Below are 10,171 nucleotides of genomic sequence, written 5' to 3'. Positions count from 1 at the left end.
GCATCTCCAAGATCCATTTGCTTAAGGTGGAAGCTTCCTAGTTGGTCACAATTCAGCCGAATCTACATTGCCCCATATTCATGAAGTTAAGCTGAATTTTAGTTGAATGTTTGCTTAGAAATTAAGTCTTGAACTTGTCTATTCGGCTACTAGTTGAAAGACTATAAATAGTTTCTTTTTTTCTTGTAAAAGGACTTTTGACGAATTTTTGAATGAAATATCATTTTAGTGAGGCAATTCACTCTCTTTATTCTCCAAAGCTCAATTGACTTATCTTCAACAAGTGGCGTCAATCGACTTTGTTTGAACTTATCACCATAAGGTGTGCCGTTCAACTATACCGAAGGTTCCTATTTTGCTAAATAGAGGTCTCGATTTTATCTACCATTTCTTTTTTTCTTTGAAACCTTTAAGCCGGGTCCTTATTTGCTAATAAGGGTTCGACTTGTTTCATTGAAACCACTTAACACCCATCAAACTTTGCTTCCTAAACCATTTAAAACCAATATAACTCAAGTATTGAATTTGAACTAAATCGACACTACCTAAATTCGATCGGGAAATATTACGACTCGTTATTTCATATGAAACGAGCTCGTATCAGTTGGTATCAGAACTGGTTAATTTAGGTACGTAAATTGTAGTTTCAAAAAAAATTCGAAAAAAAAATCAAAAAAAATCGAAAAGAAAAAAAAATTAAAAAAAAAATATTGCATACGGTCTAGGTGCGGACGAAAAGACGTGAAAGATCCGTAAAAAGAAATTTCCAAAATCACATTCTACACTCCTTAATATCCCTCTTGGTGAAATTTCACGTTATTAAAAAAAAATTTCGTTTCCAATTAGTGAATCCATTTTATACGCCACATCTTTGAACCTTTCTTTCTTTCGAGCCTACCCTAAACCATACGACTTTCCCTTGCAAACCCCTTGAAGCCGACCCACAAGTGTGGATAAATCTAAGTAGCTTTTAGAATATCGAGAGTTGGATTTGAGAGGTAAAAGGCAAGAGAGTACATCAAGATAAAAGCCGAAAATAGAGTGAAACACGAGAGGAGTGAATTCTTTTCTTGTGAGTGAATTGTGAGGTTTTTTTTTTGGTGAGGATATTTTCTTAATTTTAATCATCATGTCAAGGAGCCCGGAACGACGAGCAACAAGTGGAGGAGCCTCGAATGCCGCTGGTGGAGGAGTTAATCTTCAACCAAGGAGAAATGTTCCCGGAGGCGGAGTGCCCGATCTACAAGTTCAAGCAATCGTGCGAGAAATTTCTCATTTGTTCCAACCTCAATTCGATTCCCTTCATGAACGAATGGAACAAATGGAGGAATGAAGCCAACGTACGAACACCCCTCCTATTCCGAGAAGAGAGCGAGAACGTCCATGGCAACATGCAAATGATCTATATGAAGCAAGTGACGTTGAAAGTGATCGAGCTTCGCGACAAAGTGCAAGGCGACAAGGCCAACGAGCACGGGGACCAAGAGATCGAGAGAGGACCGATGATGATTTAAAAAACATTAAAATGGCGATTCCTGCTTTTCAAGGAAGGTCGGATCCTGAGGCCTATCTTGAATGGGAGAAGAAGGTGGAGTTAGTTTTCGAGTGCCACAATTACTCGGAAAGCAAGAAGGTGAAGTTAGCTGCTATAGAATTCTCCAACTACGCCATAATATGGTGGGATCAACTCACGATGAGCCGAAGACGCAATGGCGAACGTCCCGTGTCTACATGGGCGGAAATGAAAGCCATAATGAGAAAGCAATTTATTCCTGCCTATTACCACCGGGAATTGTATCAAAAGCTTCAAAGTTTAACTCAAGGCCAACGAAGCGTGGAGGATTACTACAAGGAAATGGAAGTGGCCATGATTCGCGCCGATGTGGAAGAAGATCGAGAAGCCACCATGGCTCGATTTCTCGCCGGCCTTAATCGTGAAATCGCAAATATTGTGGAGCTACACCACTATGTTGAAGTCATTGATATGGTCCATATGGCCATAAAGGTTGAAAAACAATTAAAAAGAAAAGGTACGTCCCGTTCTTTCCCCAACACTTCTTCGCTGACTAGGTGGGGGCAAGGGACCAACAAACGAGATATGCCAAGTCGGAATAAAGAAGTAAGTGGTGCCACCAAGTTCAACAAACCGATTGCCGAATCGAGTAAAGGAAAGATGGATGCTCAACCAAATAGATCCCGAGACATAAAATGCTTCAAATGTCTTGGAAGGGGCCACATCAAAAGCCAATGCCCGAACCGGAATGCGATGTTTATTCGAGATGATGGTGAAATTGAATCCAAAAGTGAACAAGAGAACGAGGTCATTGAACAACTCAAGAAGAGGAAGACATCGAACAAGCCGAGAATGGAGAAATCTTGGTTGTGAAAAGAAGCCTTACTTTGCAAGGTGTCGAAAATGATCAACAACGCGAAAACATCTTCCATACGCGATGTCAAGTGCAAGGTAATATTTGTTGCGTGATAATCGATGGGGGAAGTTGTACAAATGTGGCTAGTACGTTGATGGTGGAGAAACTCGGATTGGCCACCACCAAACATCCCCATCCGTATAAACTCCAATGGCTTAACGATGGTGGAGAATTGAAGGTAACAAAGAAAGTCCTTATCTCGTTCACAATTGGAAAATATCAAGATGAAGTATTGTGTGACGTTGTGCCGATGCATGCGGGGCATCTTCTTTTGGGACGCCCGTGGTAATTCGACAAGCGAGCAATCCATGATGGATACACCAATCGGTTCTCTTTCAAACATATGGGACGAATGGTAACTCTAGCTCCATTATCACCGAAACAAGTGTACAAAGATCAACTCAAAATGAGGAGTTCAATTGAAAAATCAAAAGAAATCGAGAGAGAGCAAAAAAATGAAAAGAATAAAGAAAAGAGTGAAGAAAAGAAGAAAAACAAAAAGATGAGTGATAAAAAAAGAGAGAGTGATTCAAAAGAAAAAGAAATGAGTGATGAGATTGAAAAAAAGAATTTGTTTGTAAAAGAGAGGGAAGTTTGAAAATCGATGCTATTGAAACAACCATTGTTGGTTCTTTTGTACAAGGAGAGCTTGCTTGGAACTAACGAATTTGATGACAAATTGCCTTCTTCTGTTTTGTCTGTGTTGCAGGAATTTCAAGATGTATTCCCGGAAGAAATCCCGAGTGGGTTACCACCTATTAGTGGAATTGAACACCAAATCGATCTTGTGCCGGGAGCCGCAATTCCAAACCGACACGCCACAGGAGCAATCTCAAGAGACGAAAGAATTACAAAAGCAAGTAAATGAACTCCTTGAAAAGGGCTATGTGCGTGAAAGCCTTAGTCCATGCGCCGTGCCTGTTTTACTAGTTCCAAAGAAGGATGGAACGTGGAGGATGTGCGTGGACTGCTGTGCTATAAACAAAATAACTATCAAGTATCGTCATCCTATACCACGATTGGATGATATGCTTGACGAGCTAAGTGGCGCGAGTTTATTTTCAAAAATCGACCTTAAGAGCGGTTATCACCAAATAGGGATGCGTGAGGGAGATGAGCGGAAGACTGCGTTCAAAACGAAGCATGGGCTTTACGAATGGCTCGTTATACCATTTGGCTTAACGAACACCCCAAGCACATTCATGAGGCTTATGAATCATGTTTTAAGACCTTTTATTGGTAGATTTTGCATAGTATACTTCGACGATATATTGATCTATAGTAAAAATTTGGATGAACATGTTTTACATTTAAAATCTGTTTTGGAAGTATTGAGAAAAGAAACCTTGTATGCTAATTTGAAGAAATGTGATTTCTGCACTAACAAGGTTGTGTTTTTAGGTTTTGTTGTTAGCTCGGAGGGTCTTGAAGTCGATCAAGAGAAGATCAAGGCGATCCAAGAATGGCCCCGTCCGACGAATGTCTCCCAAGTTCGAAGTTTCCATGGACTAGCAAGTTTTTACCGTCGATTCGTGCCAAATTTCAGCACCTTAACCGCACCTTTAACCGGGGTTATTCGTAAGAATTCCAACTTTATTTGGGGAGAGGAACAAGAAAAATCCTTTTTGAAAATTAAAGATTATCTAATTCATGCACCGTTATTAGCTTTGCCTAACTTTGATAAAACTTTCGAGTTAGAATGTGATGCATCAGGTTTAGGCATTGGAGCTGTGTTGATGCAAGATGGTCGTCCTATTGCCTATTAGCGAGAAACTCAATGGTGCTGTCTTAAACTATCCAACATATGACAAGGAGCTTTATTCGTTGATCCGAGCCTTAGAAACGTGGCAACACTATCTTTGGCCCAAGGAATTCGTCATACACACCGATCATGAGTCCTTGAAGTATTTAAAGGGGTAACACAAGTTGAATAAGCGGCACGCTAAGTGGGTAGAATTTCTCGAATCTTTTCCCTATGTTATTAAATATAAGAAAGGTAAGGAAAACGTAGTGGCTGATGCACTATCTCGAAGGTATGCATTGCTAAATATTTTGGATGCTAGGTTAATGGGGTTTGTATTTCTTAAAGATTTATATGTCAACGATGCTGACCTTGGTGAATTCTTTAGATTATGTGCAAAGGGAGCCTACGAGAAGTACTATCGACATGATGGGTACTTATTCCAAGAAGGAAAGCTTTGTATACCCCAAGGTTCCATACGAGAAGTGTTGATCGAAGAAGCCCATAGCGGAGGATTAATGGGGCACTTTGGTGTCGCTAAGACATTAGCTACACTCCACGAACATTTCTTTTGGCCTAAGATGCGACGAGATGTCGAACGATTTTGTAATCGATGCATTGCGTGCAAACGGGCTAAGTCGCGAATAAAGCCCCACGGGTTGTATAAACCATTGCCCATTCCTGAAACCCCTTGGTCCGATATCTCAATGGATTTCGTGCTAGGTTTACCAAGGAGTAAGAATGGCCGAGATTCAATATTTGTGGTTGTAGATAGGTTCTCAAAAATGGCCCATTTTATAGCATGTCATAAAACTGATGATGCCATTAATATTGCTAACTTATTTTTCAAAGAGGTGGTCAGGTTGCATGGCATGCCTAGAACGATCGTGTCCGACCGAGACGCAAAATTCCTTAGCCATTTTTGGAGGACACTATGGGGGCGTCTTGGAACGAAGTTGCTGTTTTCAACCACTTGCCATCCATAAGCAGACGGCCAAACCGAAGTGGTCAACCGGATTCTGTCTACATTGCTTCGAGCTATTATTCGGAAGAATTTGAAGGCTTGGGAAGAATGCTTACCACATGTGGAGTTTGCGTATAATCGAGCTGTTCATTCAGCTACCAAATTTTCTCCTTTTGAAATTGTCTATGGTTTCAATCCATTAACTCCACTTGATTTATTGCCATTGCCTTCTAATCAACTTGTTCATGTAGATGGGAAGCGCAAAGCTGATTTCGTCAAGCAATTGCACCAACGAGTTCGAGACAATATTGAGGCCAAGACCAAGAACTATGAGCAACATGCTAACAAAGGTCGTAAGCGAGTTGTGTTCGAACCGGGAGATTGGGTTTGGTTGCATATGCGCAAGGAGAGATTTCTTATGCAAAGGCGATCCAAACTTCTTCCGAGAGGGGATGGACCGTTTCAAGTCCTTGAGCGAATTAACGATAACTCCTATAAATTTGACTTGCTCGGTGAATATAATGTTAGCGCGACTTTTAACGTTTCGATTTGTCTCCGTTTGATGCGATTCGATTTGAGGGCAAATCGTTCAAGAGGAGGGAATGATGTGAGCTTGCCTACGAACCAAATGGAGAACGAACAAGAAGCCATCAAGCGCCCATTGGTCCAATAACACGAGCTAGAGCTAAACGATTCAAAGATGCTATTTTAGCAATGGTGGAGCAGGTTGAGGAAAATGATAGCAAGGAGTTTAAAAGCAGTGAACATATTCAACTTCTTTGAAGTGAATTTCGTTCTAGCTAATTAATTTGATGCTAGAATTTAGACCATTTAAATAAACATTTAAATAAGTTTCATTCTGACTTTTAAATATGTCTTAATTAATTTAAGTGTTTAATATGTCTTGATTTAGTTAAATTAAAGATGTCTTGATGTCATTTAGTTTGTCTAAATTATTACATGTTTTAAATTTGTCTAGCAATTTATGTGTTATGATTTGTTAATATTTAAGTTGTCTCAATGTTATTTAGGATGTTCACATTATACTTTAATTTAGTTCAAATTGAATTTGCTTGAAATTAATTAAGTTTATGTGTGTTTTAGGTGCAATTAATTTGAAGGTGAATTGGACAGATTCATGCATGAAGATTCAATGGATGTGAAGATGCATGCATATTGGGTTCATGCACCTAACGATACATGCATGGAATGCATTAAAATTGGTGTGCTGATTTTTAAGTTTTCTATGTGTCCATTCGGCCAAAAGAGATGATTGTTTATTATCCAAAGCTGCCATTTATTTCCTTCACATTGATGGAAATCTTTTGGCCATTCGGTTCAAGGTGTTCACACTTTAAGGCTCTTCAAAACCGTCCATTCACACTTGATATGGCTGCTCAAGTACTCTCATTATTATTGGTAACTTTTCAGCAAGAGTTGCCTCTTGAATGCTCATTTAAACCCATTAGCCGAATGTAGTTGCTACATGCATCTCCAAGATCCATTTGCTTAAGGTGGAAGCTTCCTAGTTGGTCACAATTCAGCCGAATCTACATTGCCCCATATTCATGAAGTTAAGCTGAATTTTAGTTGAATGTTTGCTTAGAAATTAAGTCTTGAACTTGTCTATTCGGCTACTAGTTGAAAGTCTATAAATAGTTTCTTTTTTTCTTGTAAAAGGACTTTTGACAAATTTCTGAATGAAATATCATTTTAGTGAGGCAATTCACTCTCTTTATTCTCCAAAGCTCAAATTGACTTATCTTCAACAAGTGGCGTCAATCGACTTTGTTTGAACTTATCACCATTGGTGTGGCGTTCCAACTACCGTAGGTTCCTATTTTGCTAAATAGAGGTCTCGGTTTTATCCCAAATCTTTTTTTGTTTGAAACCTTTAAGCCGGGTCCTTATTTGCTAATAAGGGTTCGACTTGTTTTCATTGAAACCACTTATCCCCATTTTGCTTCCTAAACCATTTAAAACCAATATAACTCATCTTATTGAATTTGAACTAAATCGACACTACCTAAATTCGATCGGAACATAATACGACTCGTCACATCATCCGAATCGAGCTCAGTATCAATTGATCAACCTCCGGTCCTTCCGAGCTGACCACGAATCCTAGGAAAATAACCTTGTTAGTACAAAAAGTACATTTCTTAAGATTAGCAAACAAAGATTCTTTTCTAAGCACATCCAAAACAGATTTTAAATGCAACAAATGGTCATCTAAGGATTTGCTATAGATAAGTATATCATCAAAATAGACAACGCAAAATTTTCCGATAAAAGAACGAAGAACATGGTTCATCAAGCGTATGAAAGTGCTGGGCGCATTGGTAAGCCCGAATGGCATAACCAGCCACTCGTAGAGTCCATGCTTCATCTTAAAAGCGATTTTCCACTCGTCCCCTTCACGCATCCGAATTTGGTGGTATCCGCTCTTTAGATCAATTTTAGAAAACAATCGAGCACCACTCAATTCATCCAACATATCATCGAGTCGTGGTATCGGATGTCGATACTTAATAGTGATCTTATTCACCGCGCGACAATCTATGCACATCGCCATGTTCCATCCTTCTTTGGCACCAATAAAGCTGTACAGCGCATGGACTAAGACTTTCTCGTATATATCCCTTCTCCATAAGTTCATTGACTTGTTTTTGCAATTCTTTGGTCTCTTCGGGATTTGTATGATAAGCTGGACGATTGGGAATAGAGGCTCCGGGAATGAAATCAATTTGATGTTCTATTCCTCGAATGGGCAGTAACCCATTAGGAATGTCTTCCGGAAACACGTCCTCGAATTCCTGCAAAAGAGAAACAATCGAAGAGGGCAAATTTGGATCCAACTCGTTAGTATTCAAAAGAGTTTCCTTGTACATAAGTACAAGAACCGATTGCTGCATCAAATAAGATTTCCTAAAATCACTCTCTCTCGCATAAACACTCATTTTCTTTTGCTCTTTTTCTTCTCTCTTTGTTTGTTCGATTGATTTATTTTTTTCTCTCACATTTTTCATTTGTTTTTCTTTTTTCTTCTCAAAATATTTTTCACTCTCTCACAAATCACTCGTTGGTTAGTTAAATCATTTCTCACTTGTTCTTGCTCACTATCATCTTTTTCCTTCGTTTCTTTTTCATCGGCAACACTCGTTTCTTCCATACTTTCTTTTGCAATTTCAATCTCATTTTCTTTTTCGATTTTTGTTTCTTTTTCTTTCATTTTTCTTCTCTCAAATTCATTCCATATTCACTCATGTTCCCTTATTAACTTCTCTTGCCTCTCTTTTCTTTTTATTTCTTTTTCTCTCATTTTTTCTTTACAAGATGAAGATAGAACAAAAGAATCAGAATGGGATGTTTTCCGTCGAGTATGAATGGAATGATTTACATATGGTTCACGTTCACTCCTTCGAAAGGAAACCTCCATGGATGCTTTCTTTGAGGCATATGAAGAATAACTTGTACTTTCTCATTCGCCATCTCGGAAGGACTCAAACTCAAAGTTTGTTTTTCTTTCTCTTGAACTCATCGGCATATAAGACTCGTGATATGGATCTCTTCTCGAATATTCATGGGATGTTTGTCTTCGTGATGATCTCATTTTCATCCTTTCACTTGGATATATTTGCTCCCGTTGGGTTCTTACTCGATGACTCCGCTCTTCGACACGATCCAATCGTTTCTTGATGGGTTTGAGTTTTCGATCAAATAGATGCTCCATTTCATGCGTAAAGGCTTGGAGTGTAAAATCTGGCACACTTCCTCCAACAATTCTTACAGGATGGAATCCAACTCCCTTGTCTGAATTTTTTTCCAGACTTTGTGACATTTTTTTTAAGAACTCGCAACAAAGAATCTCACTATCCACTCACAAAGAAATCTCACACACTTGGCTTTTTTTTTCTCTCGAATAAACTCACTACTCTCTTGCCTCTTTCCACTCACTCCTCCTCACTAAGTTCTTAGGAATTATTTAAACTTAAAAAGCAATTGTTGTGGGTCGGCTTACAAACTTGATGTTTGGGCTTGGTAAGATTATTGTAGGACAAAGGAAGGTAGGCTTGAAACAAAGAAATGAAAAGGTTGGGTGTGGCGAAATAGTAGAAGGTAATAATGACTAAAATTTGGGCAGCAAACAAAAACTAAATTTCAAAACTAGCTCTCTCTTTTTTCACAATTTTTTTTTCAAATTTTTTTCAAATTTTTTTTTCGAATTTTTTTTGAATTTTTTTTCGAGAAACTACTATACCGTAATGCCGACAACGTCGATTCTTACTCCAAATTTTCTAGCTCTGATACTAATTTGATACGAACTCGTCTCGTGATGTTTTGAGTCGTATGTGTTGCCCAATCGTGAATTGAGTAAGGATGGATTCGTTTCGGTTTTAAAATGAAACAAAATAGAGATAATGACTTCAAACAAAGGTAATAAACAAAATAAGAGGAAACAATAACAAATTAATTGGCTAAGACCGAAAATGAACCAACAATAACGAATTGTTGACCCGAATTCGCTAGCTCTGATACCAATTTGATACGAACTCGTCTCGTGATGTTTTGAGTCGTATGTGTTGCCCAATCATGAATTGAGTAAGGATGGATTCGTTTCGGTTTTAAAATGAAACAAAATAGAGATAATGACTTCAAACAAAGGTAATAAACAAAATAAAGAGGAAACAATAACAAATTAATTGGCTAAGACCGAAAATGAACCAACAATAACGAATTCTTGACCCAAATCTCAAAATGGTCTTTAGGTGTTTTTCGGTTAAAGGAATCAGGAAAGGAACCTTGACCCACTATCAACTATGATAGGAACCAAAGGTATATTGAACGCCACACCAAAGGTGATAAGTTCAGCAACAAAGAATAGATGGATGACACAAGCTATGCTTGATAAGTCAAATCAATTTTGAAAGAACAAAGAGAATTGGATAGCTCACAATTCAAATATTTCATCTATATTCAGCAAAAAGTTCCTTCTCTAAGGCTGATTACAACTATTTATAATACTAGAACAAGGTA

General features: G+C 38.4%; 1 pseudogene; it reads left to right on the top strand.

Moving 5' to 3' along the window:
* Positions 1 to 1,525: 1,525 nt before the first annotated feature.
* Positions 1,526 to 10,171, top strand: part of LOC105767023 (uncharacterized) — a 39,420-nt pseudogene continuing 30,774 nt past the window's right edge.

This window comes from Gossypium raimondii, chromosome 5 (genome assembly GCF_025698545.1).
Source record: "Gossypium raimondii isolate GPD5lz chromosome 5, ASM2569854v1, whole genome shotgun sequence".
Lineage (NCBI taxonomy): Eukaryota > Viridiplantae > Streptophyta > Magnoliopsida > Malvales > Malvaceae > Gossypium > Gossypium raimondii.
The sequence above is the reverse complement of the archived record's forward strand: the minus strand, read 5'-3'. Positions and strand labels throughout refer to the sequence as shown.